The 19,879-nt window shown below is 39.7% G+C and overlaps 1 long non-coding RNA gene across 1 annotated transcript; it reads left to right on the plus strand.

The window, feature by feature from the left end:
* Positions 1-3,352: 3,352 nt before the first annotated feature.
* On the plus strand, positions 3,353-13,309 carry LOC108289401. Its single transcript, XR_001819146.1, has 4 exons — positions 3,353-4,184; positions 4,281-4,401; positions 11,975-12,124; positions 12,764-13,309. It is a non-coding gene; the product is annotated as an uncharacterized LOC108289401 (long non-coding RNA).
* Positions 13,310-19,879: the final 6,570 nt, after the last annotated feature.

Consider the following 19,879-nt stretch of genomic DNA (forward strand, 5'->3'; position numbering starts at 1 on the left):
TTCCTATTTACAACTTTTAAGAATAAGTCAGAATTTCCTAAGATAATTAAAACTCAAATAGACAAAAAAAAAGTCTTTCTATCCAAAAAAATATTTTTAAAAACACAGAGTTTGTTACAACTGTAGGCACTAGAAAGAAAAAGAGAGACAGAATCAGATAGATAGAACCCCAGATTCTGTGTATAAACTCTACCCCACCCATATCTCTGGCTCACTAAATCATGAAGGGCCAGACTCAAAAGCAGTTAAGGAGAAAAGGGCTAAAAAGTAAACTGTTGGCCAAGAAATGGGTTTTGTAGTTTAAATCTAAATAAATTAGTTGGTAAAACAAAAAGTCAACATTCTTCAGGGGCATATAACTAAATCTGGAGTCTTCACAACAAATAGCCACAATGGTAGGAGTAAAGTCAAAATTATTTCACATTTAAATAACTATTAAAAGCTGAAGAATCTTGAGAAAAGATAATCAACAGAGACTAATAACAAGTTGACCCACACGCTGGAATTAGAAGAGAAGAATTTTAGAGCAGCTATTTATTATAACCATCCTCTTTAATATAAAGTAAAACATGCTCACAATAAATAAAAGATAGAAAATATCAACAGAAAATCTTTCGTAAAACTAGAAATGCTATAATGTAAAAATACAATACCCGAAATTAAAAATTCACAGGAAGGGCTTAACAGCAAATAGAGATGACACATGAAAAAGTAACAGAATTTGGAGACAGATCAGTAAAAATTATTCAGTCTAAAGATTGGATGAAAAAAAGAGTGATTAAAAATGGGCAGGACCTTAGAGTTGAGAGATAATGTTAAAACATCGAATACATGCATTATTGGAGGTTCAGAAAAAGAGGAGAGAAGAGGCCAGCAAAAATATAAAGAAACAATAATCAAAGTTTTTCCAAATGTGAGGATAAACATAAATTTACAGATTTAAGAATCTCAGGAAGCCTCAAGTAATATAATTACGAAGTCAACTTGGCTAGGCATACCATAAACAAACTGCTTTTAAAAAGGGAGGGTGAGAAAGAAAGAAAAAATTTTGCAAGTAGACAGAAAAACAACACATTATATACAAAGGAGAAAAAGGTAAGAATTACTATAAACTTCTTTTTGGAAAATTTGCAAGCCAGAATTTAATGGAATTACATCTTTGTGCTAGAGGTAAAACTGTTATCCCAGAATTCTATATCTAGTAAAATTATCCTTTAAGAATGAGGCAAAATTAAGGAATTTTCAGATTTTCTAAAAATGAGAACTCATCACCAACAGATTCATATTACAAATACTAAATTCTCCTCATGCTGAAAGAAAATGATACCAGGTAAGAATTCAGATCCTTAGGAAGGAATGCAAAACATTGGAAATAGCATGTATCTGAATATATATAAAATATTACTTTTCTCTAAATTTAAAAAAAAAAATACATATGACTATTTAAACGAAAACTATAGCATTGTTTTGTAGGTTCGATGTGGATTTAATACATATCACAACTATAGCATAAAAGACCTGGTTGGGGTTGAGGGAGGTAAATAGGCCTATACACTTACCAAGTTTCTCTATTTTACATGAATTGGCACAATATTAACTCCTAGTTGACTATGAGAAGTACAAAATGCATATTGTGGTACTTAGAATAACCATTAAAAATGTTTTAAAAAATGTAGTTTAATAAAACAGAATTGTAAAAATTATTTAGTCTAAAAGGAGACAGGAAAGGAGAAATAAATGAACAACAAACAAAATGTACAAAAAAAATCAAATAATAAAATGGCATGTAAAAGTCAAAAAATATCAGTCATTACATTAAATATTAATGAACTAGAAACTCCAAAAAAAGTCAGAGATTTTAAGAATAAATTTAAAAGCAAGACTCAACTACATTCTGCCTACAAGTGATATACTTTAAAAATAAATTAACAGATAAGTTAAAAGCAAATTAATGAAAATATATATACTAGGCAAACTAAAAAATAAGGTGGGTTGGGCATGGTGGCTCACTCCTATAATCCCAGCACTTTGGGAGGCCAAGGTGGGCAGATCACAAGGTCAGGAATTGGAGATCAGCCTGGCCAATATGGTAAAACCCTGTTTCTACTAAAATTACAAAAATTAGCTGGGGGTTGTGGCATGCACCTGTAATCCCAGCTTCTCAGGAGGCTGAGGCAGGAGAATCGCTTGAACATGGGGTTGGGGTGGAGTTTGCAGTGAGCCGAGATCACACCACTGCACTCCAGCCTGGGCAACAGAGCAAGACTTGTCTCAAAAATAAAAAATAAAAAATAAAAAAGTAAGGTGGCCAGAGTGGATATTTTCATATCAAATAAACTTTCAAGATAGAAAGGACATTTCAAAATGATAAACAGATCAACTTACCAAGAAGACAAAACAATCATCAATGTAACATGTGCCTAATAATAAGCTACAACCAAATAAAGCAAACATTGACAGAATTAAAAGAGAAACAGACAATTCTGCAATCATGGGAGATTTTAGCACCAATCTCTCAAAAATTTATAGAATGCTTAGACTAAAATCAGTAAAGACATAGGTTATCCAAACCATACTTTCAACCACCTTAACCTATAACTGTAGAATATACACTTTTCAAATGTACATGGTATGTTCATCAAGATAGACCATATGCCGGATCATAAAATTTTTAATAAATGTAAAAAAACTGAAAAGATAAAACTCAGCACTCTATGGAATATAAAATGAGATCAAGTGACTTAGTTTTATTCTCTGCTATATTTCTTGATTAGTCAGGGTTCTCCAGAGAAATATGTTAATGTGTGTGTGTGTATGTGTGTGTGCATACACATACATAGATATAATATCTATCATAAACTATCATGTATACCATATACATATATAAAATGTACATATTGTGTATATATGAATTTTATTTTAAGGAATTAGCTCATGCAGTAGTGAAGACAGCAAATTAGAAATCTGTGGGACAAATTAACAGAATGAAAACTCAAGAAGTTGACACTGTAGTTTTGAAGCAGAATTTCTTCTCTGGGAAATTTCAGTTTTTGCTCTTAAGATTGTCAACTGATTAAACAAGATCATCAAGTACAATCTCCTTTACTTAAAGTAAACCAGTCATAGATATTAACTACATCTACAAAATACTTTCACCAGAATACTTAGGTTAGTATTTCACTAAGTAGTTGGGTACCGATAGCTTAGCCAATTGACGTGTAAAATTAATTCATCAAAATCCCCAAAGTCAAAAACATTTACTGGTACTTAGAAAAACATTTGTTGAATGAATAATAAATAATTACGAGATCACAAGAGCAAAATAGGAAGACATAAAATCACCTTAGAGACTATCTTTGTCAGAACTCTAAAGTTTCAGAGATTCCGCATGCTGCATCCCCCATATCATCTATATCTAAGGCTGGATGTAAACTTAGAAATGGTTCTCAATAAGCACGCTCGGGCCACCACAACTAAGCCCACTGCCCTGCAAGCATCCCCAGGTGATCTTGATGCAGGTGGTCCGCAGGTCACAGTCTGAAAAACTCTGAGACTATCACGTCATCAACTACAATAATACTCTCTCCAGCATTCCAGACCATGGCTTTCCAACCCCTCTAAGGATGGGGGTTCACCACCTACAAGTAGTCCATTTTGTCTTCAATCAGATGACTATTAAAAAGTTCTTTCATATACTGGGTTCAAACAGGACTTTCTGAAATTTCTCGCTATTGTCACCAGTTCTCTTTTGTGCAGCTCGGAGTATTTTAGGGCCAATGGCCTGAGCTACGAATGATTGAAAGGGCAACTTAGGTTCAGGTGATTGCTCAAAAGATTTGGTCCACATGACTGCTCACTCACCCGTAAAGGGGCTTAACCTAAGCCAGCTATATTGCTCACTGTGCAAGGATGTTGGGCTGTCTGGGAATAGCCAGTGGCACTGACTAGGAAAGCCTCCAGAATACCTTATAAAGCCCATGGTGAGGCAGTGAACCTGGGAACCTCACAAGAAATAGGTTGCTATGGTTCTGCTTATTAGAGAGTGGACACCTAGACCTAATGAAAATGCTGAATTATAAATCCAGAGTAAGAACTGGAATACAGTTCTCTAGAATTACTAGAAACAGCAAAAGAAATCTGGATGAAGACAATACTGGAGCTTTTCTACTTTAGCTGACAAGCTGGTATATAGGGATCCTTTGATACTCTAAGGAACGTATTTAAAAATTCACGAATTCATTCATTTACTAAATATTAATTACATGCTTATTGTGAACCAGGCACTGTACTGGATACTGAGAAATGAGTATCAGAACTAGCATGGTCTCTACTCTCCTGGAATTAAAAGTCTAGGGAGGGCTGACACAGTCAACTGGTAAAGAAAAAATATTAAATATAAATGTTATAAAACATTAAGTGTGTAATAAAAGAAACAAGGTATGTTTGTATAGAGAACAACAAGCCAGGCCTTGGTGTTCAGGGGAGGTTTTCCTAAGGGGATAGAGTTTATATTAGATCTGAGGATGAACAGAAATGTATGGAGTGCTATAGGCATAGCCCCATGGAACAGCATGTGCAAAGGCTGAGAGGCAGGAAAGGCATTTGCACACACAAGAATCTCACAGGACGCTCATGTGGTAGGAGCATGAGTGAAAGGAGGCTGTGGTTCAAGAAGAGCCTGCAGAGATCAGCAGGACTCTGCTGCCACAGTAAATATTTGAGGAGCAAATCACTGAAGGACAAAAAGCAGACCGTGGCATGATTCAGTTCATGTTTAAGGGAATTGGTCTGCCCATATTTGGAGAATGAATAGAAGGGGGCAAGATTAGAAGATTAGAAGGAAATCATTTGATAGGTAATTGCCCAAATGACAAATATAGGTCATAAGAATCAGGGTACTTGGGGGGAGAATTTGAGAAAAGCAGATTGATTCAAAATGTAGTACCCACAGGAGTTTGACTTAGTATATTGCGTAAGGGAAGGGACAGCGTGTGCTTTGCTCAGCAGTGTTATCTTCAGTTCTTAGTACAGTGTCTGCTGTGTCAATAGCAATAGAGTTGTTCCTCATTATTTACAGGTTCCATATTTATGAATTTGCTTATTCCCTAAAATTTATTTGTAACCCCAAAATCAATACATATGGCATTTTTGCCTTTTTCACAGAAATGCATTTGCAAAAACAGGGGAAGAATTTGAGTCATGGACATTCCTAGCAGAGGTCGAAAAAGGACAAATTCTGCCTTCTTGTTTCCAGTTTCATACTGTCAATAAGTGTCCTTTTCACTGCCTGCTTAGGGCCATGTTTGTTCATATTTTTGTGCTTCGTGTTGGTGCTTTGCTGTATAAAATGCTCTCCGGCCTAGTGTTGAAGTGCTGTCTAGTGTTTCTAAGTGCAAAAAGCTGTGGTGTGACTTATAGAGAAAATCTGTGTATTAGGTGAGCTTCATTCCAGTATGAGCCAGTGCTGTTGGCTATGAGTTCAATATTAATGAATCAACTATATATATATGTACACTTTAAGTGTATATATACATACTTTAAGTGTATATATATGAATATATATACTTTGTGTGTGTGTGTGTGTGTGTATATATGTATATATTTATTTAAAGTAAACCAATCATAGCTGTTAACTACATCTACAAAATATTTTCACCAGAATACTTAGGTTAGTATTTCACTAAGTAGTTGAGTACCAATAAACTAGCCAATTGACACATGCATGTTTGTGTGTGTGTGTGTGTGCACATGTGTATTCAAGAAGGTATCCTTAAACCAAAACACACCTAAAATGTATTGATCAGTTGATGAAAACACCATAACCAGAGGCTGAAAGGCACCTAACCCTGTGTTTTCCCTAAGAGCAATGGTTCAGTATTCGCTCAGTGTTCACAGTGACTTTATAGAACATAATTACCACAAGCAATGAGCATCAACTCTAACTGCTAATTTTACAAATGAATGAATTAATGTGATAGATGTGGCAAAATTTGTTAATGAACTGAGGGCTTTAGACTCCAGCAACTGCATTTATGGTGACATCATTTATGGAGACGGGATATTCTGGGAAAGAAACAGGTTTGGGAGGAAAATAGAAAATGCTATTTTTACATGTTTCTTTAGAGATGCCTATGAGATATCCAAGCAGAGATGTCAAGTAGCCAGTTGGATATATGTGAGTCTGAATCTCAAAGGAGATTTCTGGACTGCAGACATAAATTAGTAAGTCATCAGCATACACATCATGCTTAAAGCCACAGGGATAGAGGAGGTCACCTAGGAAATAAGTGTAGGGAGAGACGAGAAGACCCAGAACTAAGTCCTAGAGCACACCCACACTCAGAGAGCCAGCAAAGGAGACTGCAGGGGAAGGTGAGAAGAGGACAGCCCGAAAACGTGTGGAACCACAGAAGCCAAGGGAGCCCTGTGCTGAGACGAACATCCGTCAGCCCTGGAGAATGCGGCTGAGAGGCTGGGAAGACAAGGCCGAAAGTTGCCCTCGGATGGTGCAATGAAATTGTCAGTGCCCTTGGGCTACTACTTTTATGGCAAAAGAGTGGACTCAGGAATGAATGAAAAGATGAAAATATAAAAGCAGCACAATTTGACAACTTCTAGAGAAGTTTTATGTTGAAGGGTAGCAGAGAATTGAGGCACTGGCTGGAGGGAGATAAGGAGCCATGAGAAGGTTTTGCTTTTTGATTTTCACTTGGAAAATACTACACCATGCATTCAAACTGTTAGGAATAAATGCATTAAGAAAGGGAGAGATTAAAGATAATGAAGAGAGGAGGAAATTGGAGACTTTACAGCAGCAAGAAAAAATGGGATCCTGCACATGTTTGGAGGAGCTAGTTTCTGTTAAGAGGAGACCCACAGTTGTCTTCATGTGTGCTCACGCATGAACGCACACATACACAGACACACACACACACACACACGAACTCTATCTCTGCAATTGATATCATAAGCTAAGTATAAGACTCTCCACGTATTCCTATTACCTTGTTGATTTTGACCAAAGTCCCAACAGGTACAGATAGTTTTGAAACTCATTTCTAATCTTCCTACATTTGCATTTCTTTTTTCCCATGTTTCAATCTTCAGACCTTTGCCCTAGATTTTGTATGTAGTTGCCCTTCTGGGGTTCTTCCAAGTCTCTTTCTGACTCTCAACTCTTTCTAGAGACTTATTTTCTGTTTCCTTCTCCCAACCTCTAAAGATGTGAGCCATGTCTTTTTCCCACCAGAGGGTGTTGTCTGAGGCTAAAAACCTGATCTGGAATAGCTCTCCTGCCTCACTGCCCCTAATGGGCAAAGTCCCCTGGGAAGCCACAACCCCCAGGAAGTACAAGGCTCAGCATAGCCAAGGCTACAGTTTCATTAGAGGCCTTGTTTCTGGCAGTATTATGCTCATCAGTTTTCATCAATGTTCAGAAGCCTTTTGCAGCATGACTGTGCTAACATTTTTAGGTTTACAGAGCACAGGGATAGCCTCTCTTGTTCTACCACAGCACATTACAACCATGAACCTGCTGTGTGTTCTGCTGGCCATTTTAAATACACTGTCTCATTTATTCTTCACAACACCCTATGGAGCAGGTATCATCATTCCCATTTTATGGGTTAGGAAAGTGAGAGTCAGGACTCACACAGCTGATAAACCAGGAGACCCAGAGTAGGACTCACGTGAAACTCCAAAACCTAAAGCTGTTCCCCTTTTGCCAGGCTGCAAAGTGGCAGCAGAGTTCACTTGTCACATCCCTTCAGCCACCATTTAATTCCATGTCTGTTCCAGCTCCCCAAATCTAAAGAGACTTCCTTGGAGAAAAATACCAATTCAGATCAACTCCAGTCCCACCTAGTTCAATGCCTGACCCAGTAAATGACTGCCTGTGGTCCCCCGGGAGGCCCTGGTTGTGCTTCTGCTATCTGAGAAACCCTGGCACACTGCTACTTTAACCCTCCTGTTCAATCTGAGCAATATAAATAAGAGGAAGGTGGAATTTTTAAGTCACTGGCGAATTCTTTGGCAGATGGTAAAAACTGATGTTTTAGAAGAGGTCCAGTCTAAGTAAAAAGGAGTAATTATGAGCTTCAGAGCAAGGAAGATATGACATGACCGTGATTGGACAGGGGGCCACTGTGGGTTAGAACACGCCCTGATCAGGCGCACATGCAGGCGGTGGAGAGGGATGTCCTGCTGCTTTAGATGCTAAAAAAAGACCAGTAGGACCCAAAGCACCAAGAGAAGGAAGACAGCTTTACACAAAGGAGAGAGGCAGGGGAGAACTCTGGAGTAAGACAGGGATCCTGAGAGTGAACTGGGGTGTTCATGAGGGCACCCAGCTTGCTGGCGGTGAGTGTGAGCCTGGATGAGGCGGCAGCCACATGCAAGAGAAAGGAAACAGGAGAAAGAAAATATACAAAGCAGACTAAGAAGGAGTGATAGCAAAGATTAGAGCAGGTACCAGTCTTATTCTACTGATTACTTTTTTTAAATCAGGAATACGGAGATAGGTTGCTGTGGATCAGTTTACACTTCCTGCTATTTTAATAACGAGGGCTCTGACTTTTAAGCAGATGTGATTTGGTGATGTGCTAATCTCTGCCCAATTAATAGCATTATTCAGACTGTCTCCAAAGTACATCAAAACAACTAGTTAAAAAGGAAGAACGAAGCCGAATCCATTTTTGGCATCAGGTGTATATCACAGGGGCACACCTAGAAACACGAGTTCATGACCTCTTTGTGACATTCAAACCAACCTGTGTGTGTAGGCACAGTCCCCAAACAATGTGACAGCCAGATCAGATTTTCAAATCCAGCTTCTCCTAGACCCTTCATCCTCCACAGAGGCAAAACAAGATTTGGTGGTTAGATTTGTCTAATTATTGGCAAAAAACATGGGAGTAAAAACTCACACCTCTACCCAAATGCTTCATCAGGCTTTCAAACAAGTTTTCTGAGCAAAGAATCTTATAATGTGCAGCTGTACAAGGCAGAGGGGGTAAGAGCAATACAAAACTCACAAAACCATGGGATGTATGTGTGTGAACTGCACCCATGCACACACATGTGTAACACGTTACACAAGCACGTGCACATACATAGAGCACACGGCTTCTCAGGGCACGACTGAGCTAATGCAGGGTTTGTGGCAGAAATTAAATCTATCCCTAGGAAATGAAATGTGTGCAATTAAGGTTCTTGATAGAATTATTAATGAAATCACATGTGCCACAGCAAGAGCATTACCATAACTATTACTGTTAATATTAATAACAAAAACTAGTATTTGCATAACACTTTACATAAATTACATCACTGGGCTTTGAAAGGTATTTTGATAACATTTTGAACAAATAACCAAGGGAGAGGGAACAAAAAGAACAAGCCTTTATATCAGGGGCTCCCAGGCTTTCTGGCACCAAGGACCTCCTTTATTCTTTTTCCTCTAAGCTTTCGAATTTTTAATGTTTTTGTCTCATTGACAACCTTTATTAAGGAATTTTCCATTTCTCTATCTTTATTCATCAAAGAACAATCAGTATGCAATAATCCGCATTACCTCACTGAGCTAATATAATTCCATGAATTTGGTGTTTGAGTTACTCTCTGAAGGTTTATTATCAGTAAATCCATTTCAGTTCAGTTTTTAGATATACAGAACATTTTTTAAGGTCCCCACTACCTCCTTAAAGGACTTCTAGGAGTCCTAGGGCCCTGGGCAAGAAAGCACTAATTGAAATCTCAAATAATATTTTCTTTTATTTTTTTGAGATGGAGTCTCACTCTGTTGCCCAGGCTGGTGACATCTCCACTTGCTGCAACTTCCACTTCCTGGGTTCAAGTGATTCTCCTGCCTCAGCCTCCCAAGTAGCTGGGATTACAGGTGCATGCCACCACGTCTGGCTGATTTTTGTATTCTTAGTAGAGACAGGGTTTCACCATGTTAACCAGGCTGATCTCAAACTCTTGAACTCAAGTAATCAGCCCCCCTCAGCCTCCCAATCAAAGAGTATTTTCTTCTTTTCCATTATTTTTAAATTCAATATGTGCTAATAAAGGAAGAGTATTTCAAATTTTTTAAAAAGAACTTGAAAGTCTCTTTAGTCGGACATCACAAAGCAATTACTCGAGGGCACACACACATAAGAACACAGGCAAACAACTAACAATTGCCAACACCATTGCCTCACCAGAAACACATTCGGTGAGCATGGCAAAGCCACTGCGAGGGCTATCCAGGAGAGTGTGTGTGATGGCTCCGATGTCAATGTGCCTGGTGTCCCATCCTGCCTGTCACTTTTTAGCTAAATGCATGGAAAATAATCTAAACTTCTCAGCGGCTCTGTTTTTTTTCACCTGGAACACAGGATCATAATAGGCCAATTTGTTTAGAACTACATGGGACTTCTGTGAGTAAATATACATGAAGAGCTTAACACAGTGCCTGGAACATGACAAGCGAGCAATACATTTTAGCTATTATCAGCAGCATAAGTACCTACTTGCAGGACCTGGGGCTGGTTCCTAACCTTTTTCAAGCCCATGAAAAGAAAATCTAGACATCCATGAAATGTGTTTTTGTTGAATCTCATATTCCCAAAATTATTAGAATGTGCAGAGCTGCTTTGATCAAATCTGAAGCAGCATGCATAGAAGACAGGGATGAAGGCTATGAAGGAAGAATTGCCTTGGTTCAAGAAACTTCTCTAGATTTTACCAGCTCAGGAGAGCTGGGTATAACCTCAGGTTTATTAGTCAAGCCCTTTAAGCATCAGTCTCCTCACTGGTAAATAGGGATCATAACTAGCTCCTGGAGCAATGGAGATTTAATGAGATAACACATAAAAAGTTATTTAGCACTTTTACATAGTAAGCCCCCTCCCTCCAGAACATTAGCTATCATGATGACTATCTGTTAGCACATGAAAGTAGTATTTGCTGAATCTCGTCCCTAGTGCAAAATATAACACTTTTGAAATCCAAATACATTTTCATTTACCAAGGCAAAGCACTTAGATAAACCGACCTTGGAAATGGAAAGCTAAAAAAAAAAATTACTAGATAATTTGTCCATCTGTCTTTTCCCCTTGCACACATTCACTGTGGCTTGACCTTGAACTGCGTCAATGGGGTCAACAGTTTTAACTAATCTATGTACTTATTTCACTGGTTGCTTCAGTTAAAGGACTCAATTTAGTCAAAAGCATCAAGCTAGCTCCCCTCCTCTCCCCCATGTTTCTGCTATGTCCTAGGCCCCGCTAGAGGCCTATGGAGAGAAGAAATTTATTGCAAAGGTGGTCATCCACCCAGCTGTTCCAGAGCTATCCCTAAGACAGCTCAGGTAGCTCACAGGTCCAGTCCCTCCCCACATCCCCTTCGGCCAAATTAAAATTTCTCCAAGTCAGAACTGACAGGGAGAGCCTTTTCCTTTCTTTAACCCAAAGCCTTTATAGACTTGCTCCATGTTTCTATGGGAAAAACCAAACTCTACCTAAATAATAAAAAGTGGGAAAGTTTCCCCAGGCAGACTGTCTCTTCCGTACCTTGATTAGCCAAGCAAAATGTAGACATAAAATGCAATTGCTTTTTTTTCTCAGATGCTAAAAACGTCAGCCTTGATTTACCCCAACACTCTGACTGACTCACGGCAGACATAAACCCTTCAGGCCCGATGCAATCATTTTTGACCTGTTCAGCGGTGGAGAGAGGGAGGGCTTCACATTTACCTTCCTGGTGCCAGCACTGCGATCCCAATAACTTTTCCTTCATCTGCCCCTATAAGGAGCAAGAGCCGGAGAAGTAAAGGCAAAAATGTGCGTGTTCATTATATTTTTTTCTGAGACATGATGCAACAAGGGTTATTTTTAAGTGATTGAGAAGGAAGGGGAAGAAAAGAATAAAAAGTATTTTTCCTCTTGCCTGATCCACAATCTCACCTTGTCTCTGCTTCATCCATGATAAGGAAAATGCAATACCTTGCATTTGGGAAACAGCTGTCTTTCTGCTATAGGGAGAACCCTGGTGCCTCCCCGCATGGCACATGTGATATTCCCGGGATGGACAGCAGAGTCATGATAATAGCCACTGTTTGTGGATGGCCCAATACAGCCAGGTGGCCCATTGGTTTGATAGTGCAGCCTCCAGAAACCTGGCATATTAAACACCATCCATTGAACAAACAGCCACCAATTTGTTAACAGGAAAGACACAGGGTCTGACCTTGCATCTGGTCTTTACTGAGAGCAGCTTTAAAGATTTCCCTGAATCTTTAAAATGGGCCTGTGCATGTCTGCCCCCCACCTCTCTCTTCATAACAACCTTGTATTTTTAAATGTTTTGAGCTTTGCTGAAGCAGAAAGAGGTGCACATTTATAGCACTGTTTTTCCTGGTCTCCATGGCTATGAATCAGAAAAATGATGCCCGTTTGTCCCCATAAGAAATGGTCTTTTCCCTTTCAAATTCACAAGGTGTGCACAAGAGCCACTTCAACCTCCCACAGCGGCAGTGCGGCATTCTCCCTTCAGCTGTTTGTCCACACCCCTCCCCGAGGAGATCATGGCCACAAGTCCCTTTCCAGGGTACCACTTTTCTTTACTCCTGTCCCTTGCCAATGAGGTTTTTTGATCATCTTCCACTTGTCTTATGTTTCTAGACTAGAAGTTTCTTAATGGCAGAGAGTGTATTCCTGTTACTGGCATATACTAGGTATGCAATAATGAGTTAATCAAATGGGCTCTTGTCTGCCTGCAGCCTCCGTCATCTCCCCCTTGGCAAAAACAATCTTTCCAGAGCCAAATATTTGAGGAATCTCCCTTGGCACATAGCTTCCTGCATAACCTGACACTATTCCGGCTGTTCTCTTCCAACCTGCAAAGATGTAACGTGAATTGAATTTCAAGACCACTGGAGGAGGGCAGAAGCAGACCTCCCATCTCTCCATGACCTCCTCAGCAGGACATGTCCTTCAGCCCACTCCCTGACCCACAGCCTGCTTCTACCTGCCCATGCATACTCCAGGAGAACAGTGCCTGTTTATGGTCTCGGCTCTCTAAAATGTGGAGTGCTCTCAGAGTTGAGAGGGGAAGACACTGGCATGCCATGAGCAGGGCTGTCTTGGAGCCAACTCACAGCTGAGCTTCCTAGCTGGTCTTCCAGGGAAGGTGGAGCTTGAAGAAGCTTGACCTCTTCATAGCACCAGGGTATAGGACAGTTACGTGTTTGGACATCACAGCAGGCATTGGTTGAGTTTCTGTGTATCCCCAGACCAATGTGACAATAGAGACAAATTATTCCTAAGGTTGGAAAAGGTGATTGAGAGTCATCAATTTTAATCATATCTCTACGGTTGGGGGTGGTCCTAACTGAAGACCCTTGCCTCATGCAGAGTGGGAGAAAGCCCTTTAGTAGCTTCATAGGCTTTAGCTCAAAGAATACCCCCATCCATGCTCCATTCTGCACATCGAAGAGAAAAGGAAAAAACTTAACACCAGCACTTCAGACATTATGGGAACTGTGTGATATGCTCGGCTAGCCAGCCTCTGGCCTTGGAATCCATACATTATTTAATGGGAAGGAAGACATACCTTAAATGAGCCATAACAATTGCTTAAGGAAGATGGGAATAGGGGCAGAGGAAGGATTGTGTATTTTTTTTTAATTTCTCAGACCATGCCCGTTAGTTTTGTTTCTCATTTAGGATACAGCATTAATCATGGTAATATTTTACAGCCGGGCTTCACTCTTTAGTCATTACTTTAATCAAACCCATCAGCGAACGAAGGAACACGTTACCAGGTGGGAATAACTGCTACCGCTCGCTGTTAATTACTTTGCATTTTACAGCAATCAGCAGCAAGGGCTGAGATCATAATAAATTCATGACTTATGGGCCCATAAAATCATTACCGTAGGAAAATATGTTTTACCGGGGATTCGATGGGCCGCTGCTCAGACAGAGATTTCTTGAAGGAAATGACACCCATGAAATTAAACTGATCCTTACAGTCAGCAGAAATGTAAATGCACAAAGAGAGCACAATTTTGCCATGGGATAAAGGGGCCAGCAGGAGCGCGGACTGAGTGCTGGTTGAGTGTGAAGGGGTGTGGCCACAGGAGGGGTGGGGCCAACAGGTATTGAGGGGAGGAGGATGCGAGAGGGAGAAGCTCCCAGGCAGGAAAAGCCTTTAGAAAAAGCAGGAAAGGAAAGACTCAGTGGACTGTGCGTGATCCAGAGGTCCAGACGTCTGGAAGAGCAGTCCTTTTACTACATCAGAGTCTCTAACCACTCCCAGCTTTAGTTATTTTAGTCAGCTTTTCCCCATTGCTTTGGGTACTGTGACTTAGGTGGTCTCAGAGGTCCTGAGGATGGTGATGTTAAAGGCACAGGGGAGAGTCCACAAATCAGCCCTGTCAGAGTCCAAGAAGGGAGAGAGGGTCACTCCTGTGTTTTCCCCGCCGTCTTCAAGCAACCTAAGCAGGCTTTCTGATGGATAGCTGCACTTCTTCACTGAGGCAACCCTGCCGCTGGCTTCTAATGCCCGCTGCCACCCCACACACATCCCCGACCTCCTTCTGTAGGTCTCTGTGTCCTTAAAGCCATCTCTGGGTTATGGGAAATGCTCTCCAAGGGGAATAATTAAAACCCTGGTGTTTGTTTTATTGGGAGGTTTCTCTGTCTTCAAATTTCTCCCAGGATGCATTCATGCCATTTGTTCAGAAGCAACTGTTTCCTTTTCCATTGCTTCTTCCAATTACACTAGACAAACACAGGCCCTTATTTGGTGTTATTTAAGCATGAAATTATAACAGATCCTTTTAAATGCTAACGCACTAAAAATAAGTCCTTTTATCAAGGCACACCAGGTCTAGATCTAGTAGCTCATTAATTTCTGTAAATCAGACAAGATGAAATTCAAACAAAATCCAAGAGCTTCCAGTGAAGGAGCATTCATTCTTCCTGAGATGATCACCATCCTCGTTCACCATGATCATTATTGTTCACATTTCAGGGCAAGGAGTAGTGGAGTGGAGGAGTGGGGACCTGGGGGAGTGGGAGAGTGGGGGTCTGGGGGATCAGGGAGGTTGTTTTCTCAACTTGGGAGACCATCCCAGCTAAGAGGAATCTGTGTCACCAGAAGGACCACAAGGAGTCAAAACATGAGTTGAAATCCTACTTTTACCACTTCCTAGTGGCGGGTCTTAGGGAATTTATTTAACTTCCTGGACCTCAGTTATATATTCTGTAAAATAGAGAAACTTCTACCTACCTTTAAACAAAGAATTGCTGTGGAAATGAAATGAGCTTACTATGCATGTGTAGCACAAAGTAAAACACTAAGCAGGCCTTCTGATGAGGTTGATTCACTTCTCTGAAATTCTCTCCTCCACCCCACTGCAAGGTCAGGCAAGGCAAAAGAGCCAGCCCCTTGAAGGCAGTTAGGGAGGCTGAAGAGCTGGCTAGCACGAGTTGACCCATGGGAACTTTGCACAGCAGCACTCTGTTACAAGAAATAAATGAACACTGTAGGGTGTTTGGCCACATTCCCACATGTCACTGTGACTTTCAGGAATATATACGGCCCTCCTTGGTTCTTGGGAGATTCTGAGCCTCATATAATCATAGTTTGCTCCAGAAGCAAGAGGCAGGGACAGAAGCCACCAGCCTCACTGGGATCACCAGGCTATCTTGTCTAGTTTTCCCTATTATTGACTCTTTCTCTTGCATTCACTTTTTTCGAACTGTTGATAATAAACACAAAGAAGGAGCCCTGTTGTCATTATTTGCCCCATCATCCTCCCTCCTCCAACAAAGGGATGGCCCCAGACATTATCTCACCCCAGCGGCAGTAATGGCAGCAAAGTTTAGCAAGGGAGCTTGCTCTACCTAAACTATTAACTGCTTTCACTGTCAATAAAATCAAAACTGACCTGCCTCCCTTGCCTGGTTTCTTCCCCCAGCCCCCAACCCAGTTCACTACCTCAGCACTAGGGCAAGAGAAACAGTTGAGGAGCTCTGAACAAAATTAATTATTTTTAAGCAAGAAACCAAGAAATGCAATAACCCACCGGCTTTTCATTTCTTGGGAGAGCAGAGTTTCAATATCATTTTGGATCACAAGTGAAATGAGTTAGATGGATGCTGACATTTTAGCCATGTATGCGTCCTTGATAAGTTGTAAAAGCAAGCCCCTTACAATGGGATGAAATGGGATGAAATAAAATGAGGGAAGATTTAGGGGTACATGGGATTTCCCCCTCATGTAACATTTCTGGAGCCATGCTGGAGCAGTTATGGTGTAGTGGAAAGCAGAAAAGTACCAGAGTCAGCATAGACAGGTTTGAATCCTACCTCTGTCATGAGTTCCCTGACTTTGGGCAAGTGCCTTAACCTTTCTGATCCTCAGTTTCCCTATCTGAATTATTGGCATTATGCATCTACCTTTCAGGGTTGTTGAAAAGGATAAAATAATTAATGTGTATAAAACATCTGTAACAGGGTAAATAGTCAACAAATGGTTGCGGTTATTGCCAGATTAGCACCTCGTTACTGAAAAACCTCTGAGGAGCTGTGTAATGAGTATGAGTGAGGACTCTACCCTGTGTGATAAAACCCCAAAACAGCTTGTGGTATAAAACCCAACACACAGTGCCAGAATGCCTATATCAGTTAGAATTCTTTGGCAACAAGTAGAATACATGTATTCTAGGCAACTTCCATAGAAAATGATTGTTAAAATGAATAACATGTACCTCAGTCCCTCAACTTTAAATCTTAACTATCATTAGATGCCATTAGGAGGAATTTTAAAAGGAGAGACCTTACCTTACCATTGTTGACTGGGTAAATGAAGATTCAAGGCCAAGAGAAAGACTAATTTAAGCTCCATGTCTGAAGACATTTATGCTTTAAATATATCAAATCATCTGGACTCCCCAAAAATGTTTATCCATAATACTTAAATAACAGCATAGGCCAATCATTCTTCATATGTCATACATATGTGCCAGTTTCTGTTTGCTATGTGCTGTAACATTTCATAGGAGATCAGTAAATACATAGGTTGATACTGATTCTTTCAACAACAACAAAAAAAATCTTTCAGTTATTGACACTAGTTTTGAGATGGTGGTAATGTTTTCTTCGAAATAGAAAAGTTAAATAATGTTATCAGCACCTCTTATGGTGTCCCACACTGTTTTAGGCATTTACATACCTTACTACTATTGATTCCAGCAACAACCTACAAGATGAGTAGTATTAATCCCATTTCACAAATAAAGGGGCTGAGGTTCAGATTGATTGCTTAGGTCACCCAGCTAGAGATGGAGGTGGGCACCTGCTCCTGAATGACTACTGAATAAATAACACAATTAAGGCAGAAATAAATAAGTTATTTGAAACCAAGGAGAACAAAGACACAACATACCAAAATCTCTGGGACGTAGCTAAAGAAGTGCTTAGAGGGAAATATATAGCACTAAATGCCCACATCAGAAAGTGAGAAAGATCTAAAATCAACACCCTAACATCACAATTAAAGAACTAGAGAAACAAGAATAAACAAATTTAAAAGCTAGCGGAAGACAATAAATAACTAAGATCAGAGGAGAACTGAAGGGAACAGACACACAAAAAAACCCTTCAAATAAAAGATTAACAAGACAGACCACTAGCCAGACTATAAAGAAGAAAAAGGAGAAGAATCAAAGACATGGTAAAAAAAAAAAATGATAAAGGGGATATCACCACTGATCCCACAGAAATACAGACTACCATCAAAGAATACTGTAACTACCTCTGCGCGAATAAACTGGAAAATCTAGAAGAAATGGATAAATTCCTGGACACATATACCCTCCCAAGACTAAACCAGGAAGAAGTCGAATCCCTGAATAGACCAGTAACAAGCTCTGAAATTGAGGCAGTAATTAATAGCCTACCAACCAAAAAAAGCCCAGGACCAGATTGATTCACAGCTGAATTCTACCAGAGGTACAAAGAGGATTTCTGAAACTATTCTTTCCAAAACTATTCCAAACAATAGAAAAAGAGGGACTCCTGCTTAATTCATTTATGAGGTCATCATCATCATCCTAACTCCAAAACCTACAGAGACACAACAAAAAAAGAAAATTTCAGGCCATATCCCTGATGAACATCAACGCAAAAATCCTCAATAAAATACTGGCAAACTGAATCCAGCAGCACATCAGAAAAGCCTATCCATCATGATCAAGTTGGCTTCATCCCTGGGTTGCAAGGCTGGTTCAACATATGCAAATCAATAACCATAATCCAACACATAAACAGAACCAATGACAAAAACCACATGATATCTCAATAGATGCAGAAAAACCCTTTGATAAATTTCAATCTCTTCATGCTAAAAACAATAAACTAAGTATTGATGGAATATATCTCAAAATAATAAGAGGGCTATTTATGACAAACCCATAGCAAATATCATACTGAATGGGCAAAAGCTGTAATCATTCCCTTTGAAACTGGCACAAGACAAGGACATCCTCTGTCACCACTACTATTCAACATAGTTTTGGAAGTTCTGACCAGCGCAATCAGGCAAGAAAAATAAATAAAGAGTATTCAAATATGAAGAGAGGAAGTCAAACTTTTTCTGTTTGCAGATGACATGATCATATATTCAGAAAATTCCATCATCTCAGCCCAAAAACTCCTTAAGCTGATAAGCAACTTCAGCAAAGTCTCAGGATACAAAATCAATGTGCTGAAATCACAAACATTCCTAATCACCAATAACAGACAAACAGAGAGCCAAATCATGAGTGAACTCCCATTCACAATTGCTACAAACAAAATAAATACCTAGAAATACAACATACAAGGGAGGTGAAGGACCTCTTCAAAGAGAACTACAAACCACTGCTCAAGGAAATAAGAGAGGACACAAACAAATGGAAAAATGTCCCAAGCTTATGGATAAAAAGAACCAATATTGTGAAAATGGCCATACTGCCCAATCAAGCTACCACTGAATTTCTTCACAGAACTAGAAAAACCACTTTAAAATTCATATGGAACCAAAAAAGGGCCCACATAGCCAAGACAATCCTAAACAAAAATAACAAAGCTGGAGGCATCATGCTACCTGACTTCAAACTATACCGCAAGGCTACAGTAACCAAAACAGCATGGTACTGGTACCAAAACAGAGATGTAGACCAATCAAACAGAACAGAGGCCTCAGAAATAATATCATACATCTACAAACATCTGATCTTTGACAAACTTGACAAAAACCAGGCTATGGGGAAAGAATCTCCTGTTTAATAAATGGTGCTGGAAAAACTGGCTAGCCATCTGCAGAAAACTGAAACTGGACCCCTTCCTTACACCTTATACAAAAATTAACTCAAGATGGATTAAAATTTAAATATAAGACCTAAAACCATAAAAACCCTAGAAGAAAACCTAGGCAATACCATTCAGGACATAGGCATGACCAAAGACTTCATGACTAAAACACCGAAAGCAATTGCAACAAAAGTCAAAATTGACAAATGGGATCTAACTAAAGAGCTTCCACTCAGCAAAAGAAACTGTCATCAGAGTAAACAGGAAACCTATAGAATGGGAGAAAATTTTTGCAATCTATCCATCTGATAAAGGTCTAATATCCAGAATCTATAAGGACCTTAAATATACAAGAATAAAAACAAACAACCCCATCAAAAAGTGGGTGAAGGACATGAACAGACACTTCTCAAAAGAAGACATTTACATGGCCAATAAACACGTGAAAAAAATTCATCATCACTAGACATTAGAGAAATAGAAATCAAAACCACAGTGAGATACTATCTCATGCCAGTTAGAATGGTGATCGT

This window comes from Cebus imitator, unplaced genomic scaffold (genome assembly GCF_001604975.1).
Source record: "Cebus imitator isolate Cc_AM_T3 unplaced genomic scaffold, Cebus_imitator-1.0 Scaffold402, whole genome shotgun sequence".
Taxonomy (NCBI): Eukaryota; Metazoa; Chordata; class Mammalia; order Primates; family Cebidae; genus Cebus; species Cebus imitator.